This window comes from Balearica regulorum, chromosome 1, assembly GCF_011004875.1.
Source record: "Balearica regulorum gibbericeps isolate bBalReg1 chromosome 1, bBalReg1.pri, whole genome shotgun sequence".
In the NCBI taxonomy this organism is placed as follows: domain Eukaryota; kingdom Metazoa; phylum Chordata; class Aves; order Gruiformes; family Gruidae; genus Balearica; species Balearica regulorum.
The window spans coordinates 8,774,751-8,795,413 of NC_046184.1; the positions used below are offsets into that span (position 1 = coordinate 8,774,751).

The 20,663-nt window shown below is 40.9% G+C and overlaps 1 protein-coding gene across 3 annotated transcripts in view; it reads right to left on the reverse strand.

Moving 5' to 3' along the window:
* The window catches only part of LOC104641010 (metabotropic glutamate receptor 3), a 112,094-nt gene extending 94,021 nt beyond the window's left edge, over positions 1 to 18,073 (reverse strand). For 2 of the 3 annotated variants that reach the window (XM_075770818.1, XM_075770735.1), the window contains exon 1: positions 17,267 to 18,073. The gene's annotated coding sequence lies outside the window, so the exon portion shown is untranslated. The remainder of the gene's footprint in view (positions 1 to 17,266) is intronic. The other variant, XM_075770652.1, reaches the window with a different exon arrangement.
* Positions 18,074 to 20,663: the final 2,590 nt, after the last annotated feature.

The window sequence follows — 20,663 nt, forward strand, 5'->3', positions numbered from 1 at the left end:
AGAGACTGCTTGGTCTTCCAGATATCTGACTGGGAGTCAAGTCAGTTTTGGTCTTTATAAGAGATGTGAAGCAGATTAAATATTACCTTCAATGTTGGTATTAATCACAAGCAGAAAGATTCAATATAAATATGTGTATTTGATTAGAAGTGGAAAGGACTACTTGCTTTCTCAGAAAACATTTCTATGTGATGCAAGTCTGAAGTGTTTGGGGTTAAATGCAACCATTTGGTTAACTGCAAGGAGTTTGTAGGGAGACTAAATGGTATGAAGTTCAGACCTAATGACAAAACAATTAGCATAGTTGTGCAATCAGCTGAGCCTTTACAGTTGCTCTGGACACACTTGGTTGGGCTGGAGTCACACATGACCCCAAGGGCTCAGGGCACAAGGTTCCCAGCGCTACAGGCAGTGGAAGGCTTGTGGGCAAGAGTGAGGAGACAACTGCCTACGTGCCAGGCACAGATCCAGATGATATTTTACTCTCCACAGGCCCAAAGGTCCTCCAGCGCATTGTGGTTTTACTCCAGAGGAATGTGTCTGAGAAACTAAGCCAGTTTTAAAATCTCAGGTATTCTTCTCTGCTGGCACTCTGAAAAATTCAGCGTGGGAGTTATCTAGAGAGGACCAGGTCCTGCTGATGCAGGAGACAGAAAGGAACTTCTGCTGCCTCCAAGTAGCTTTGTTAGAGAAGACCAAGCCCTAGAGAAGACAAATGAACAAGGGGGATGAAGTGTTATCAGTAACTGTTTACTCAGGAAAGGTTTTGAACTGATTTGCTTTCTTCTCAATAATCAACTTAGGAAGCACATTGACTCTTAAACCATCTGTGTCAATCTGGGAGGTTTTATTAATCATAGTAGAATAGTTCATTGATAGAGAAAAAATTAACAGAGAAAACCAGACATTTCTGTCATTCTCAATACCTTTTTCATCAATGCCTTCTCACCAGCAATAGCTCTTTATTTTACTTATGCTCTATTTTCTTTTCAAATCAATATTATTTCCTTCACCAAACACTGAGTCCTTTAGTCTAATAGAATCTAAATATTTTCTTTAATGAGTTTAAGAGATGACAATGAATCATGTTAATCATTCGTTGGAATCACCATGCAACAAGAACTCAGTGCCATGTGAAAAACAATGCATGGGCTGAAGTTTGTCATCTCACTAAAGAGCATAAGACTATTTAATGTTACAACTTAGAAATGAAACATTATCCCACTGATGAGATTGTGCCAAAAACCAGAAAGGAAATGCTTTTCTTTGGAACAGACCACACTAATTGCACAGACAGTCTAAGACATCACTTTCTATTTCTTATGCTAAAACTTATAACAGAATGTCGCTGTAACAGGTGATAAACAAAATAACCCCCAATCTTAGAACTCCAGTTGTTCCACACCCATTACTTTGAGTCTTTCCAGTGGCAATAAATGTTTCATGATTTGATGGCCAGTTCACCAGACTGGAAGCTGTCTTAGACTGAGAAGTGGGCCAGTCTCAGAAGACTAGAGAAATCATAGACAGACTGGCCTGAAACTTAGTTTTCCAGATCTCATCAGCAGTCTCAGGTTCATCACAAATGTGGCCAGATCAGAAAGTAAGCAAAAATGCATCAAGTTCAGGAGATGAAAAATTAGTCGGGATGGAAGGAGAACTTTGGCTGCAGTCATTAGCTAAAGCAGAAATGAACTTAAACTGCAAAAATAAAAGTTTAGGCTAGATACTAGGGAAAATGTTCTGATCATAAAGGTAATGTGGCACTAGGGCATGCTGCATGGGAAAGCTGTGGAGTCTCCACCATCAGAAGTTTTCAAGAAAAATTAATCAAACTTTTGTCAGAAATGACACAAAAATGCTGACTCTGCTTTGGAGCAGGAGATAGACTCAGTGACCTTCTGTTGCCTCTTCCAGCCCCCGTATTTCCCATATTTACAAGCTGTCTCTGTCCTTGGAGCTTGTAAGAGTGCAGTTACACCGATTTACTCCAGTAAATTGGGATTGGGAGAACATGTTCATGGCTCATGTTCTGATGCCATCAACTCCTCAGCAGCTTCCTTCCCACAGGTGACATCCAAGCTCAGAGTCAATCTCAGTTGGATAGGCTAGTGAGCCTGCCTGAAGGTAATACTTTATTGTAATGCAAGGATTTTGCTGCAAAGTCCTCTCTACTGTTTGAGTAAGCATATGGGAAGCAAGCAGGCTGACATTCGACAACTTGAAAACGCAGGTCTTATTGATCTCTTGAAGTTATGAAATGATTGAAGTGCAGCACACCTGACAAATTGAACAGCATTGCCAGTTGGTGTAACATGGAGGAGCTCCATTGACTCTGTTGCTAATTTATCACAGTCTAGGATGTGACCCACTGAATCCTGAATTAAATTTTTATGTATTTGTGAACTATTTATACTGTATGACAAATCAATATCTTTTTTTTTTATTCACCTGGTTTAGGATGGATAAAAGGAATATTTCAGTATTCTCCAGAGTCAATGCAGAGTTGCATTGAAGGCTGAAAGATACAGTAGTTTTTGAATGGAAGCAAAATTTCAGGGTAGAAAGGAAAGAGTGTAATTTAGACTAAATATCTTTTCTATCAATGATATGAATAATACATTTTTTTGCAAACTCATGACAAAACATAATGTCCTTTTAGAAGATGGCATATAATTCTTTATCTCTCTTTAAGAAAGAGTTATTAATTTTGAAAAATCTTCTTTCTGAATTTCTTTGCATTTTGTATGAGCCATAAAACCTCCAAGGAGTTATTTGAATTTCAATACTGTCTCACACTTTTATTAAAATATACTCTAACCCTGCTTTAGTAATTAACATGAAGATAGGGCCCTTATTTCTAACAACTGAAATCTCTCAGTTATTTCATATTTTCCTTAAGTATACTTTTGATTAAATAATTACTGGGTAACTGTATTAACAATTTGTCTATGGCAGGGAACATATCACAAATTTTCTACTCAAGTTTCTGCCATTTATGCTTTTGCCAATGTGTTTTATGAGTATTTATTAAAGATGACGCCTTGAGTTAATAACATAAAATACCTACTAGTTTCATAATCATCACTGCAGTGCAGAAAGCATTAGAGTTACAGTAGTTCTGCACTGACGACATCAATAGATTTACTGCATTGACTTACTTATGCAAATATTCCAGAAATATACATTACTTTATGACCTTATATAGTGTATTGCCTACACATGAGGTTATCAAAGACTATGAACACGCAGAACAGACTTTAAAGTTGACAGTACAAGTCGTGCTGTTCCTTCCTTTCTTCTTTCTCTGTTGTCCTAATATTAGAGTTCATTTAATGTTGGTTTTTGTAGACACATACACTTCTGCACAGCCCCTACAGTAGGAGATGAGACTGCTAATGGTCTTTACATGACAGCCTACTTTGCCATCTATATTGAAGATGATGCAGAATGCTCCTGCTCCTAAGTAGAGCTGGAACTGAATAGACACTCATAACGAGTCTGTGTGTGAATTAAGCAGGGACTTGTCACGTGTTGTCTCCCTGCATACACACACGATCTGCCTCTGCATGGCAGAGCTTACTTCGCTCTTGCTGGACAACCTTGTTAGCTCCTGGAATTTGTCCATTTTTTCCCTTCTTCTCCAAGAGAAGCATGTTGTTCTCTGCTCTCACTGTCTTTGCTTCACTTTGCAAAGGGAGCAGTGGAAGCTCTGCTTTGCTGGCAGATGTCTAGGTTCACTCCTAGGGACATAGATGTTTGCAATATGGAGTGCTATGTTGTAAGATCCTGGGGTAGGAACCCTGAATGATGTTCAGGTCACTTAGAGAAGAAGAGGGTTAGAAGGAACCCTGAAAGATCTTGATCTTCCTTTGCTATCACACAACTCAGGATCAACTTCAGTTATGTCTTCTCTAACTTATGTTTTGGCTAGCTTGTTTGTAAACACATTTGGTGATAGGAACTTCCTAGACTTCCCAGAAGTTTATTCTGTTTCTTCACTCACTCTCCTTACCATTAAAAGTTTTTCCTGACGTCTAGTCTTCTGTGTGACAATTTAAGCTTGTTACTTACCTGTGATTGATAAATCAATTTTTTCATGCCTCTAATTCTTCTTTTTGGTATTCTCTGGATTCTGTCTCAGTGAGTTATACTTCTTCTTAAAACATAATGCTCAAAGTTGGGCAATATACTACAAATGTGTCCCTACTAGTGTTGAGTAGAGAATAATGTTTACATTCCATATCCTGCAGACAATATTCCTATTTATTAATCCCAGGAGGAATTTTCCCTTTTTCATAACAATATTATACCATGGTGTTGAGTCATGCATTGCTTCTGACCCTCCATAGCCTGAGATCCATTTCTGTTGCACTGCTACCTGGCCCATTGCTCATCTTCCCATATTTGTGGTAATACCTATGTGAATAATCTTATGGTGAGTCTACTTTCCTCCAGGTGTTATTTTGGGAGCCAGAATCTGGCAATACTAAAGTGTAGCCAATCTGAAAAAAATATTGTTTTCTGGAACTTAGAAGACATGATAATCAAGTTAGCTATCAATAACCCTCTGTCCTCTACTTATCTGGCAAAAAGATAGTCAATTGCACATCAAAATACTGTAACAATTAATACACAATAGTAGTCAGCAATTAGCAATCAATTTTAGAACAATTCTTTTAGGTCAGGTACAATCAGGACCACTTTCATAGGACATTACATAGAACTATGCATAATTTTGCAGAATAATATGTCTTAATTAAACATGGAGAGTATCTGGAATCAATACAGATGGAGAATGCATTCACATTAATCTTATTGAAAGAGTTTAAGTTTTTATTTTAGGAAAAGAGCAGTACAGAGAGTTCCAGTCACATCTTGAAGTCATTCTGCTTCTGCTTGAGAAAGGACTATAGGATTCAAGGCCTGCATTTCAAGTGAATTCCTTTATTAATAAATAAACATAGGTGAATTAATATATGCAAAAGAGTTTTGGCAGGGATAATAATGGAAACAAATAGAAAAAATATTAAACGGATTAGTACACTTAGTCGGTCTTAGGTTGCCTAATGAACGATTAGCCTACTGTTTAATCCCACTCGATCCGTTCGTTTTTGTAGCTCTTACTCTCTAAAGATAACCACAGATGATTCCAAATGTACTTTTGTTTTTGAAACTACTCATATTAGTATTACATTGTAATCATTGGCATGGAAACTGTGTTATAAATGGGAATGGACAAAAATGGGACATACTAGAGCACCTATTACTTGGTGATTAAAAAATGTGTTGCAAAAAACTTGCAGCATTCTAAAATAAGACTGAGATGACTACTGTTGATTAAATATAGATGACTTTTTACATGGAAGGCCTTGGGAACAGACTGTTGATCATCCAATAAGTAGAATTACAATGCTAGGCTCTGCAGACCATGATCAGACAGTGTATCTTAGGTACTTAGCTTGATCTAGGTTCAAGAGACAACATATCAGATGAGTATTTGGGATTCATCATACTGAATCCATGTATTACTAGTGGAGGGAAAAAGCATCAAGCTGCATCCCACTAGATGCCTGAATGTGCCCCCCTGAGACTTTGTATCCCAGACTGTAAAAAAAGGGTGCTCTCACACGGAGATGGACCTTCCCCTTCACTCAGTGCATCCAAGTAGCATTTATTAAGTAGTCCCAGTGTGACCAAGTTAGACAGAGGGTGGAGGAAAGGGACTACTCTCATGCATAATACTCTGGTAGAGTTGCTCCAGTTAAATCTTCAGAGCAGCTGCTTACCTGTTCAGTGGGAATTCAAGGCTTGGAAGTTAATGGTCAGGAACTAATGAGATGAACTGGATGTGTTTCAATTTATTGAGATATATTAAAACACGTTGATTAGTTTGAAGGGCTAGAGGGGACATTTTTTTGTTGCAATATTAAAGTGCTCCATTATTTGCTGCAGATACTAGAGTGAATGCTTTTTACATTTTTCTTCCTTTCTGAGACTTTTTTTTTTTTTTTTTTTTTTTTTTTTTTACTAATTGCTACTCTCATATGCATGAACCTAACAGCTGCAAAGGGTTCTCTAAGGAGCCTTTGGGGCAAGTACCTGTGGCAGCTCTGACATTATCCGTGTCCAGCCAGTTTGGGATATGTTCTAGTCTGGCAGGGGAAAAGTTTGAGTTTTAATAAAAGAAGAGAAATTAAACAAGAGAGGCAGAAAGTGTGTCTAGGGGGCATGAAGTTCTGGATTCTTGCCTAATGCCACATTCATCAGGCTTAATGTAGATGAACTCTGAGTGGGTTTGCCAGCAGCAAAGTCAAACTTCTCATCCGAGACTTCCTGAAGCATTGCTCTGCAGTTATGATCCTAAAAGCATGAACAGCTTCTGCCTTTTGATGGGCCCATAGCTAGAATATCCAAAGAAATACTGATCCCATATCTGTATCCATCACTTGGGTCTGCAATATTTACTGGTATATTTTATGCTCGGAGTTGGCCTGGAGGCTTCCATTCTACAAATGCTCCCAGGGAGCTTTTCTCTGACTTGTAGACAATCAGGCTGCTAGCTGACGTTAACGATCGTGGTGGTCACTTCATACTAAACATGCTACACGTGTTGCATGCTAAACACGATTCATGCTAACAATGCAGCAGTTAAGCAGCCTTCTGTTTAGCAATGATTGAACCCAGAGAAGCCATTTGTCCTCTGGCAAAGAAAAAGCAACAAGTTGTTCAAACTATCTAAGAAGTTTTCTTCTGGAATGTGAACGTGGATGCGAGGGCTGTCAATTGTTTGGGTGGAGTTGTATGTGTTTGCAAACTAGAAATGACCAGAAGCAGTCGAGAAAAAATGTACCAAATTGGAGGGTGAAGGGACAAGGACATCACTATGAGTTTGTGAGGTTCCTGAGGGGTCTTTGAGCAAAATGATGGCTGGAGTGAGGCTTGGAGCATAGAACAAAGAAATGGCACAAACGATTTCTTTGAGGAATGTTGTATTCAAGACAAGTGAAGTCAAGTCACTCATCTTTTGGGTACAGGTCCAAATAGGCAACTGGAGAAAGTCCAAAGGAAAACAGCAAGAATAACAAGATTCTAAAAAAAGCACACAGCTAAAAGAAAAGCAGTTATTTCACTGAGTGAAGAGGAGATGACTGAGGGGAACATTACGTAAATGAACATTAAAAAGCCAAAATCCAATCTCTTTGCTATATAAAAGGCTGGAATGGAAAGGAAAGTACTAAATTTCTTCTAATTTCCATAGCAGAGAGGACAAGAGTGATAGGCTTGGTTGCAAAAAGTGGGATTTAGTTAAACTTTTAGAGACCTTCTGTCCATAAGAACAGTGAAGCACAGGCATGTGCTGTTGCAGTAGGCTGTGAAAACTCTGTTGTTGCAGATTTTAAGAGAATCATTCAACAAATATTACTTAATAAAGAGTTAGAGATAGTTTATGCCATCTTTGGAGAGGGAGATGGATCAGATGAAGTCCTTATTGGTGTCATTATCTGTGGAACCATAAATACTGCATTCAGGAAAATGGTAGGTTGTGTACAACCTTTGAAAATGAAGAAGCTTACATAAAAAAGGCCTCTTTCTATCCATTTCTACCCTAATGGATACTGCACCCTTTCAGGATAAGTTCTAATTGGGACCTTGTGCCCTCGCCAGGAAATCACAGGGACTAAGAAACCCTATTATTCTCTGCAGCCGCTCCCTGGACATTGATTTAAGGTATCTAGGTCTAAATAGAGCTATTTGTCTGCTTCCTTCCTTAAAACTGGTGAATGTTGAATAGACAGGCTGGTTGAAAGGAGTATGTGGAGACTTGGCTCCACCTTTTTACCTACTGGCCAAAATACCTGGATCAGTGACATTTTAGGGTGCAAGAACATTTCTCGCAGACAACAGGGCACTGCTGGATCACACCACTCCCTGCTGCTACATCTGCATGCTCCAATTTATGTTTCACCCGTTGGTCAAGAAACCTGGGCTTTAAGTCATCTCCCAGCTTCCAGGAGTTAGCATTACTTCAGGACTAGCCTTCTTTCTTTCCTTATACCGAATAATGCCACGAGGAATATGTTTATCCGAGATTGATAGTCAAGGCATTAACATTAATCTCTAAGCTTTGTCCTAGATATCTGTTTCTGGGAAAAATCTTGGTCAGATCGACTGATATCTTTGAGAAATTCATAGTCCTTAGAAATCTCAAAAACGTCAATGAAACAATAAAAAGACATCAATCTTTCCCTATTCGTCAGAGGGCTCCAATACTGTTGAAATGCCTGATTATTTCCAAGTCTTTTAAATAGTCTCTGAAACTGTTAAAATAAAGACACCTTTCCCACATTTTCCTTCTCTGCCTTTCACAAATGATGGTTCTTTTAACCTCCTTCTCCCCTTTTTGTTTGCTTAGAGGATCAAAGCTTTTTTTATTTATTTCTTTTTTTTTTTTTTCTCCCAAACACTTTCTGGAGTGTTAAAAAGCACCACCAGTATACTGAGTTTACATTACAAACAAGTTAAAATTCCCAGTCTGTCAGAGCTTTTCTCCTAGGATACCAAGGAAAGCAAAGTTCAGCTAAACTGCACAATTAATAGGAGATCACTTCTGAGTGAAGAAGAAAAAATTGTTTTAAGCAGGGCTATTCTCTTCTTGGAGATTTGAAGTCCACTTCGGAAAGCAAAATTATTATTCTCTGAAAGTTATCTCACTTTATTTGTATTCCTGGAGCTACCCCATTAGGTCATCTTCCCTTTTCACTCATAAAATCATCTTAATGAATCGACTGTTGGATTAGCCATATGTAAAGACATCCTTATTGACAGCCACATTGACAAGTGAATGGATGGAAAAGGGCATGGACTGCATGCTGCTTTTGCTGGAACAGCAGTCAGTTTTGCTCTGCTTTCAAGACCCGGAGGCAGACAGCTTATTTCTTGCTTATGAAGAAAACGCTCTTTTTCAAGGTAAATGTATCCTGTAATAATGGTAAGATAAAGAAGCGTGTGCTGGATGGTTTAAGAGTATTGGGCTGAAACAGACTTTAGTGTTGATCTACCATTCCCCCACAGACACTTGCTACCCTTTTCTCAACTTCAGAGAGCAAAGACTAGCCTTCTAACTCAGTCTAGTACATCAATCCCATGTAGGATGGGCTTGCACCGTTTCAAGAAAATGCATTGTCTCTTGATCTCGTTGTCTGTTATTGTCAGGGTTCTTCTAAAGCCCTGATGGTTGCAAGGAAGAAAGTGAGCAAACATAATTAAGACAGCCCGAGAGAATACACTGAAAACAGTTGCAAGGTAGATTTGACAAGTGTACTTTAGTGTGTTCTTATAACATTTGGGGAAAAAAAATGCTAAGACGACTCCTATAAACTTTGTAAATTTTCTAGTAAAATGTCATTCTGTAGTAGCATTTTGTGGACAAGTATTTCAAAATGAGGAAAAGCAGACCCTTATTACTGTCTATGCAAATAATGTGCTGTACAGACCAGCATTGTAAGGTATCCTTTTCACGAAATTTTGCTAAAGTTTAACCCAATATTACTATATTGATGTCCCATGTGTTTTTGTTGGTTTGTTGGTTTGGGTTTTTTTAACTTTTTACAGGGAAAATAATTAAATACTGGCAAAATACATCTGTTAGCAGATAAAATCAAGTTCTTTCATCTGTCATACACTGAAGCATCTGGAATCTTTTACAATGGAACCAAACTAGATGTCAGTTGACATACAGTGAAGATGTCTTTCTGACAGACTGAACATTAGTAAAAATGCCATTAAAAATCTGTGATAAAAAGCCTGAAAGTCTATGGCCATATTCTCAACTGGTGACACTCAACACTCAAATAAATACATAATCTCACCAAAAATTCTAATGAGGCTTTTTTGAGAACTCCCTCATCACAGTAAAATCAATTATATTTTTGTGTAAAGTATAAATTTTTAAATGTTCTTGCAGATAAAGAAAATTTTTGACATGTCTTAGCCATGTGAGCTGACCCAAACGATCAAAGTGTTTTAATACCTCAAAACCAAACTCTCCACCTTACTGCACAATATCTTTATCTTTCTTTTTGTCTCCATCCTTTTGTCTGTTTATCTGTTTCCTTTTCTCATGAAAATACACAGAAGTGAGGAAAAAAAAAAATAAATCATTCTATGAGTTTTGGAAACATCCCCAAAATTTACTTCTTGATTTCTATCATCAGATCTCTGGTATGTGTTTCTAACAGCAAGGCAGACAATTTCTGCTAAGCATCACAAATATAATGTAATATTTTCAAACACTAACAGAACAATATCTTCTCATGCTTTCTTATAATTTCTTCACTGGATGATGCAACCACTGTGAATGAAATTAATAGTAACAATATACATATATAATAATTATAAAATAATACAGAAATTGCTAGGCAGTAAGTACCGAATCAAAAAACAGCTCAGCCAAAGACCTCCTATGAGACATATATGTAGAAATGTTCACTTAAGCACAGCTGGAAGTCTCCCATCAGGAAAGCACGGCACATGGATCTAAGAATCCTTAATCACAGCTACATTATATAAAAAAGACAACCATCCTGATGCTGTGAACTATACATTATAATGGTCAAGAACTGCAATGCATACCCTATATAAGATAACCAAGGTCAACAAGGTCTAGGAGCCTCTCGGAAAACACACTAGCTTTCCATAGGGCTCCATTCCTCACCAGGGAGGAGGAGTGGATCACGCCCGCAGGATCCCTTTATTCCCATAGCAGAGGACTGGCGTTGCCTGGCAGCTCCTGCACCATCTCAGCCCTGCTGTTACATGTCAGTGGAGCAGGGACATACAGTACTGATGACACAATAATTAAGGATTTTTAGGGATGAAAAATTTTATGAATAAATTTAGGGATAAATTTTAGGAATTTAGGGATTAAACAATATTTTGTGAGATTTTCAAAACCTTTTCAAATGGTGTCCTAGCCTATACTTCATAGGTTGATGTAATGGTCATTGGTTGGACCACACAGTATTCAATGACTGTTGCAAACCACTGATGTCCTGAAGTGCTAGATTTGGCATCTGACACACTAGTTTTGCTGGAAGACGTCTGTGGAGTTGCACCATACAATCAGGCAGCGCCTTCTTGGCCACCTATCTCAGCCAGCCTCTTCGCAGGGCTAAATCCAGGGAAGAGTCTCGGCACTGCCAAATCTCAGGCTCAGTAAATTGCCTGCAGCATCCTCCTTCACAGACTGCAAGGTAATATCTCAGTCAGCCTAACAACACGTGCTTTTGAGGACCAGCTACCACAAACCAGAGAGGCTGAGGCTCTGCAGAGCCCTACGTTATGTAGTTGTGCAGTTATGTTAACCTCTCCAGATATAGCATTTAGGAAACACAGAAAATGTATCTGATTTGAATGTGGACTTGTTAGTGGAGCTTGCCATGGGAATAGATGCTAATGTATGAGTCTTACTATATTTCTCAGCTGAGGATGCACTCAGTCACTACATCCTACACGCTTTCTTTTTTCTCTGTTTTCCACCAGCCTGTCATCTTCTAGACAAAGGTTTTTCACAGTTTTCAGGCTTCCTTCAGCTCCTTCCTCTGGCTAGCCTAGGCCCTGCTTTCTCCTCTGTACCAGTGGGAGGTGACCCACCCCCTCTGTTCCTCTTTTCTTTCCTTTTTTTGGCAGTCCCTGCTTCTAATCTTTGTCGGTGCTTTTCCTCTGATTTCATTTCACTCCCAACCCTTTCATTTTCCTTCCCTATTTTATTCTTCCCTTTGTCCTCTACTCAAGCACCCCTTATTTTCTCAAGAGCACTCCTGTTTCTTCTCACCTGCGCACTCTACCTCCCCTTCTCAGCACCCTTCCTCTCAGATGCCAGGTTCCTTAAAGGGTACTCTAAGCCAACATATTCAGCCTTCTTTCCACTGATACCTTCTTTTTAACACACTAATTCTCCTAATACAGTTCTGACCTATGAATTTGCTGACTTTGTGGTCACCCACTGAGCTTTTGACTTCATTGTCCCTCGTATGTGCTTGCTTGGTTTTCCTCTGGTATCCGACAGTCTCTCCACTGACTTCCACTGACTTCTGCCTCCTTTGTTTTTCCTGCACTATCTCTGGATTGTACCCGAAGTTCATGCATGACTGCAAGTTTCCTCTCCCTCCTTTTCTCAAGGATATGCTTAGTTTGTTGATGTGTGCTCACTGTATGCTGATACCCTGCTAAGACTTCTTGATCACCATGGACTTTAAAATTCTCTTACGTTCCACCTCTCCACCTAGCTTCTTTATCTTTCTTATTACTTCAAATTACCATGGAAAAAATCAGCTCTATGACGTTTTCTCCTCTAGCTCACTCTTTCCCACATCTCTGATTCTGTTCCTTTCCTTAGTATGTCTGAATGCAATCCTCTGCCTGGCTAAATTTTGCAGTTACCACTTCCGTAACGTATGCAATATTTTTGCCCTGCTAGTTGGATCACAGGATAATTTCTAATCTCTTTAATGATGCTTCACCACCTTCATCAGCTTTACAATCTCTTCATCCCACAACTGACTTACTATTCCATGTACTTTTCTTCCAACTTGAATACTCATCTGAGTGTCTTTACTGCTCTTTCTCTCCTTTATTATGAAGATATTTTCTTCTTTTTATTTTTCCCATTTTGTCTCTCATGGATATCTATTTTCCTTAACCTTTTTTTTTTTGCCTTCACAACTTTTTTTCTTTTCTATTCACTTTTCTAATGGAACATTTCAAGATCTCACAGCATCCACCAAAAGTCTGCTCCAGGTTCCCATTTCATCCATGAAGTGTTCATCAACCCTTCCCTCTGTACACACCTTGCTTGACGCATATTTGACATAGTTTATATACTTGGTCATCATCCTGTATCCCTTTGGATGTACTGGGAAAGGGACTTTCAAGGTCAAGGTCATCAGTACTGTCAAGGTCCAGCCACTTCCTAGACTTTAAAGCACTCTGTAGAAAGGCTGCCTCGGTAATTGGGGTTAAGACCATGCCTTTGCATGTGGGTAAATTGGATCTTAGAAGGTTTGGAAAAGCTGCTACACTGCTACTGAGGTTTTTGAGACAACTCGTTGATTTACATGAGGAGCCCATAGGTTCCTACATAAGCAATACAATTGCTAACTACATAAATGCTCTCATAATCTCAGCACAGCTATGAACAATAGTATGATCATAGTTCCAACTACATCATTTTATATTTGGGAGGGCCAATATGAGATAAAAGCAATATAGTTCTACAGCCTTTTTTGTGTACTTTGCTATAGCTCTAGTAAATTCTTTTCGTTTTTACTTTGATAGGTTTATAGTGATTTAACCCCTATGAAAATTTGCTGAATTGCTTTCAAAAGACAGCTAGAAACAAGGCACTATATTCCTTGCAGTATTTTTGAAAAACTGAACATCCCTAAAATAAAATAACTGAAAACCTCATAAGACAATAGATAAGCCAGCAAATTCATTTAGGTCACACACTGGATTCTGGGATTACCTGGAAAAAGAACCAACTGCACTAATCTGTAATAGTTAAAACACTTCTAACAATGAACTGTGTTTTTGTCTCAGTGGAAATATCTGACAATTGCACTGAAACTGTTCCCAGACATCATTGTGCCCAGGAGGAATTCCTATTTTTTTTGTCATTTTACTCCTACTACTAAAATAAACCCATGATTTTCAAGCCAATCTGTATTTTCATAAGATGAAACGTGTCCCAGATTTTTCTGCCAGTTTAGGGCTACATTATCACAGTGGAAATTTGCCGTATTAAGTTCATAACCAGGAACAGTCACAGGCAGAGCTTTACGAACATAGTACCAGCCAAAGTACTCCTTCCCTGCCACCTTTGGAGCCCAGGTCCACCACTACAATGCTCTAGACATTCAGCACTGGGTGCAGGGGCAGGGTGGTGAATCATCCTCCTGGTCACCCCTTCTTGCGGGCTGTGGATACCCCTCCATTGCAAATGCAACCCACCCAGGGGTTAAAGCACAACTTTATTCTCCACACTAGTAGAGAGCAAGACGACAATCTTCTTTTTAACTCTCTGACCTGGGCTAAGTTCTTGATTAAGATTTAAAGCAGCTGTCAGTTTTATATCAACAAGCAGAGAAAAAGCCAGTAAATATTACTGAATATTACTAAATATTACAGAACTTCTTCATAAGAGCTTATGTATCTTACTGTAGTTATACGTATTCACACACAAACAGTAATGCTGTCTGATCCTGGAGTGTGTCAAACATCTCTGTGCTGTTCTGTGGCATCTTGAGAGTGATAGTACGCCTAGCATTTTATCAACCAGAAAAATTCATACTAACTGATCAATAGCTATAGTACGAGTCGGAAGAAACAAGGTGCAGAAATCCTAATAAACATTTTATAAGGCTTTGGAAATAATAGCTTTCAAAAACTGAACAGAGAGTAAAGTCCCTTCTGTGGGATGCTGTTGGCAAGTTCAACAGCCTCACAGGCAGGATCTTGCACCCTGTAAATCTTTAGGCTGGATTTTCAAATCACAGTGCTAAACCAGACTCTTGGTGGGTGTACACTTCATGTGACCCTACTGAATTCTTGCAGACCAATAGAGAATTTAGCCCACCAGGTTTAAAGGAAAAATTGCAATGTGACCCCAGCATAAGTGACATCAGAACCAGATCATCCAGGTTTTACAGTCTTCTGTATGGGACTCTTAAGAGTTTCAGAACAATTTGTGTTCTGTAGGACACTTCCACAGGAGCTTTGTGTTTGAACAAAATGTCCGAATAGCTCTTTCTTTAAATGCCAGTACATCTCCTTACACTTTCTGCATTTCCAAATTCAGCTCCACTTATGTAATGTACACAACTGAACTATTTAAATGTATTTCTTTTCTTTTGGCTTTCCAGTATGATTTAATACTTTGCTTCATCACAATTTAATTAAGTATGAAAATGAATCCAGAAACATACTTTACCACTGCATCTTGCTTTAGATTCACTCTTGCAATGATAAAATTAGAATCTTACTCCTAGACAAGGTGTCAACATTTGCCTAAAAAACTTTATTTGTAGAAGCTTATAAGTAGGTCATCAGCACAAGTAACCCAGACAAAGATCAACAGCAATTACAAAATCAGCTCTGGGACGAAAGTCTTGTTTTAGTGTACTTGATACCAATGCCATTTTGCTTGTTTTTAAGTTACAGAATAGTAAATAAATTGGTATATTTTCTATTTTGTAGTGCATTTGATGTTTTATATATATTGCAAGACTCTAGATATATTGAGACTAGCAGTGGACGGCATCATTCTTTACAAAAAAGCAACAAGCAAAAGAGCCACAGAAATTAAAGTATGAATTCTTCTAGGAGAAGACAAATTAGCTTCCATTGTTCTTCAAGTAATCAGTTTATTAAGAAGGGTTTGCATGAATTGTTACTAATTTCACTCAAAGAGTGAACATTACAAAAGTACAATTTTTCTATTACATTAAGTGTGAATAAAAGTAGCTTAATGTGCATTTTCTCCCAATATAACTGGGGAAGTTAGATTTTCTTTTAGATTTTTCTTTTCAGGTAGTAATACCTGAATTTATCAAGATAAACAACAGCAGAAGAAGTCATAATGATTTAGGCGTATTTCAAGCAAATGAGAAAAATAATTTTCCTAAAATATGTATTTGATCAGGTGGGCTGTGTGCTTTTCAAATTGTTTTCATGCATATTTAATCAACCTGAGACATATACTTATGCAAGCTGAAATAGGTACCAGCCTGTGTCCCAGGCTGTTCTGTTTCACAGTCTTCCGATGGAGATTTTTTTAAAGCTGAATTAATTATTTTTAAAAATGTACTAAAATCATCTTCAGCAGGTGGCATAAACTGAGAAAAAGCCAAAGAACTCACAAACTACAGGAAATCCTTAGCTCTATTCAATGCAGTATCAGTAAGATGCCTAGTTTTTCAAGAATTGCTTGGGTTTTTATCAAGATTACTGAAATACAGGCATGTATGCATAAAATAATCTATGGAAACACTGTGATGACTGGGGGGGGGGGGGGGAAGAAACCCCCAAATCCAACACACACCCCAAATCCTACCTATACACTGGCACAGAGATACACTTTCTCACACCCACATGTGTATCTCAGCAGATATGTGCGCCTGACACACACACACAGATGAAAGATATATACCCACACACCTCTAGGTCTACACAGATAAATACTGTCTAGGAATAACAACACATTCCTATGAATCTGTACATATCATACATCTATATGCATCCAAGCAAACACAAGCACAGATATACACATGTACACGCCCAGAGACATAGAAACATAGGCAAGGCATATACATAGGCACAAACAACTCTAGAAGCACACACATATACCTATACAACTGGATGCATACTCACATGGACAGATAGATACACAGGCACATATGAGGGAGAGCTTACATTGGCTCTACCATCCCTGCTAATTTCTCCTTTCTTTTTGAAGCCTTCCAGTTTTAGGATCCTGGAGTGAGCCAGGTCTGTGCAGGGGTGATACCTCAGGAGGAGCAAAGCACTTCCAGTTTCTTTAAGGTTCCCTACCTCTCTCCCCCCTTCTCCCAGCAGCAGATTCAGGGAGATGAGCTGGGTACCCAGCACGGCTCTCCCAGCTGCTGGCTTAGCACTTTCCACCCCAGCTTAAGGAACGGTATAGGATGGCACACTTAAGATCTCCTCCCTTCACCCCCAAAGTCTGCCTCTGCAGCAGCAGGAACCTCTGGACAACATCTGGACACAGCTGCTTTGCCCTGGGCAAGCCAGCCCCTTTCTAACCGCCCCCCCACCCCCCCACCCCCCCCAGCTGCGGACTACAGGGGTCCCCCTGCACCCTACCTGCCCTCTGCAGGTATGAAAGCCATTGCCCCCCTTCTTCTCTCTCCTCCTCCCCCCGCCCCCCCCCCCCCCCCCCCCCGTCAGCAAACCTCTTTGCACACCACCACTCCAAACTTTTTCCCCGGCTGCACAACCTGCAATCCCTGGGGCAGCGGCTGCGTGTCTTCGGGGGGCAGGGTACGGGGTGGGGGTTGCAGGGACACGGGATGCAGGGATCAAGGCTGCAGGGTGTGGGATGAGAGGACTGGGATGCGGGATGCAAGGATGTGAGGACAGGGATGCACAGATCCGAGATGCAGGATGCAGGGACCGGGATGTGGGATGCAGGGACCAGGACGCGGGATACCAGTGCCCAGCTCCTTACCGTGCAATGAAGGTGGGTCCCGGCAAGGGTCTCCAGCTGCTTCCGGGCATCGCGGGCCTCCCGATGTGCTCGTTAAACATCCACAGGGAGTCTCACCCCCCAAACTTATGTGAGCTGCTTCCTCTGGGAACAGTCACGCTTTCTCCCCCCCACCTTGGATCGGATCCCGATGGAAACTCATCAAGGCCTCCTCAGCGGTCAGGGGTAAGGCTGGGGGGGGGGGGGGGGGGAGGAGGAGGAGAGGGGGACAACGGGAGGGAGAGACTGCGATCACCAAGCAATGATCCCCTTCCCTTCCCCTCTTCTCTGGAGCACCCGCTTCCCCTTCCTCTGAGCAACTTTGGCTCTCCTTGGCCAGGCAGCGCCTGGTACCAGTGCTGTTAATTGGGGTTCCCTTTCGCAGCCTTGCATCTTTCTAGATTTCCTCTCCTTTCCGGGCAAAGGGGATTGGTGCAAAGCTTTAAATTAGGAGGCGACCTAGAGTTGCAAAGACCAGGAGCGAGAGCCGGCTGGCGTTCGCAGACTGCCTCTCCCGGCACTCGGGGCGTGCGATGCCTCTGCAGCCGGCGCTGCGCGGAGGGGCTGTCTGAGGCTTATTCCTACCGTTTATTCATTTACTGCGCTTCTAGTTCTAACTTTGAAGCTGGCTATTGCTCTTGGCACGGCCGGGAGCGGAGCTGTGGCAGGGAACCCTCGGACGGAGGCGAGCCGCTGTCCCCATGCTGCGGGGCTGCGCGGCGCGGAGCTCCCCGCGGCTGTTTAACTGCGCCGGCAGCGCGGGCAGGAGCGCAGCCCGGCCCCGGGGGGGAGAGGGGGGGACGGGACAAGGGGACGCTGCTGTCGCCTGGCAACCCCGCATCCCTGCCCCAAGCATCCCTCCTCCAGCGCCCTGATTGGACGGGGCCGGGGTGGGGGGGACACACACACACGCCCCTCCGAGGATGCTGCGCTCTGGCACTGCGACTTGTCGCATCCTCAGAAAGCCGGGCGCGGGCAGGGGGGACGGAGAGCAGACGGGAGAGCCGAGGCAGTTCAGGGTGTTGTATCACCATCCTCCTGCCTTCTCACTTCCAGCTGGCGTGATAAATTTGCTTCTGCTCTACATCCCCTCGAAAAAGAATGTATTTGTATGTATCTACCTCTATATAGATACAGAATACACAAATATATGTGTTTATATATAGATGTATATAAATGAACATATATATTCTATACATGCTATCTGTATTATCTATATGCTTTATGTTATCTCTCTATATGCTAACTCTCCCATATGGGAAGACAGAAGAAAAATACTTACTGGGGAAAGATCACTCCAGAGTGCAGCAAAGCTGGATGCAAAAGGAAAAAGAAAGCTACTTTTTGTGTTATAAATGTTTGAAAACCAAAGGTTTACATCACCTGGAGTGGTAAAGGAGGTCGCGGTCCTAGAGAGAGAATTAAACACCATGAGGTGAGTGTGCTGTAACAGTCAGTGAGGGTGGATGTGCTGACTTCAGAGAGGGCGAGTTTAAGCCGTGCTGCATGGGGCACTGCTGGTATTACACGTGGCTTCATTGCTCATTCTCTGCTATGGGGACAGCAAGCAGCTGCTTCCTGCTGGCTGAGCGTAGTATGGAGAGGGTGTCCATAAAATCCCAATACCTCCCTTTCCATCACAGCTCCGGTTGGGACACTGTGAATTTCTCACCTCTGAATCTTCAGCAGGGAGAAAGCTATCATCCACTTCTTCCTGAATGCTTCCCCCCATCTTTGGACTTTCCCCCAGCCCAGCTCCCCACTTGCGTACCATCAGTGCTCAGGTAAAGCAAGGAAAGAGGCACTGCAGTCAGGAGCTGCAATCCAGCAACTCACACGGGGCCACTATTCTTTCAGCAGCAGTGGTTCCGGTAAGGAACTAAGCCAAAGTAAAATGAAATAAACCAAAAAAGTCTGTTTCTGCTTTTTAATATTTTAAGTTAAGTTATTCAACATCTGCTTATTTTTGTGATCTACCCATATATTTGAGCTGCTTGGCTAATTTTAGAAGAGTATTTTTTCTTGGAAGCCAAGGACATTTGCTAAGATGTGCATGTTAAATTGTTTCATTAAGGGCTTCAAAGTTAAGCAGGCAGCAAAATGAAAGAGTCCAGTTCCTCTCAGGTTTACCCTATGTAAATTGGATTAAAATATACGTGAGACATTGGAGTAACATCAGGGTAAACTGGAATGAATAGGAAATCAGCCCCATGTCTTTTAAATCATAGCATAATTTGACAAACAGGTCTGGAATATTTTTTTTTTTTTTTTTTTTCCACAGTCTTGCAGACTGATTGCCAGGAAAGACTAGTGGAAGGAAGGCTCTGATTCTGCATTACCCTGTACACACTGGTCATGGCTCAAAGGAAGTATGAAAGTAACTTTTTGGTTGGGTAGGATATAAAACCCACTGTGTATGAAATTGGCCACTACAGGCACCAAGTGGAATTTGGCTGAGACGTCTTGTGTGATTTGCAGCAGGCCACTTACAGAGAGGCAAGGAGATGACCTGGTCATTCATGCCTTTGCTTTGAGAAGCATCCTTGGCACCAATGGTTCTCTCTTTTCCCATGCCTGCTGCTGTGCAATATCAGATAACGGTCCCTAACACTGCTACTACTTGCATTTACACCTGATTTATGGCTACTGAGAAGCAGGAAAATAAACCTGACCAGTTGACAAAGCTGTAGGTGAAAGCACAAGGGTTTCAGTCCTGCTTTCTGCCAGTGCGCTTCCTCAGCTGGTCCTCTTAGCACAGCAGGGTCTCGTTTTAGCCACAAGAGAACTTACCCAGTCACGCCAAAACAGGATTCTGGAGACCTTATTTCAGTGTATGACTCTGGCAGAACCATCTTTATTTCTGTAGGGAAAATAACTGTGCCTCAATTCCCTTTTGGGATACCACGTGCTACATGTGGAGAGTGTTGTGAAGATGCAGTCCCATACTGAGCACATGTTTTCTAACAGTCAGATGCTAAAACTTACAGGTACACACAGTGGTATAATGCAGGGCAATCCAAAGATATCAGTGAAGCTCTGTGCTAAGCTGTGTTTGAGTGTTACCAGGCAAATTACTCACTTGAGGCTAAATTGTGCACCTTACCTTACACTACACTTGATTGTAGATATAGCCATGTTAGACAGAGCAATCAGGCAGTATAAGTTCTGCCAAGGGACAGCTTTGAGAAAACAACAAACAGCCCCCAATGTCTTTGACCTGGATCCAAAGGAGAAGTCTTAATATGATTTTTTTTATTTATTTTCTCTCTCTTAACAAAGATGTTAAGCAGCATTAAATTTTCTGAAATAGGAATATTTTGCCTTTGTGAATTATCTGTTAGTGAAATAATAGTTATAACCAGTTAAAAGATAGATTCCT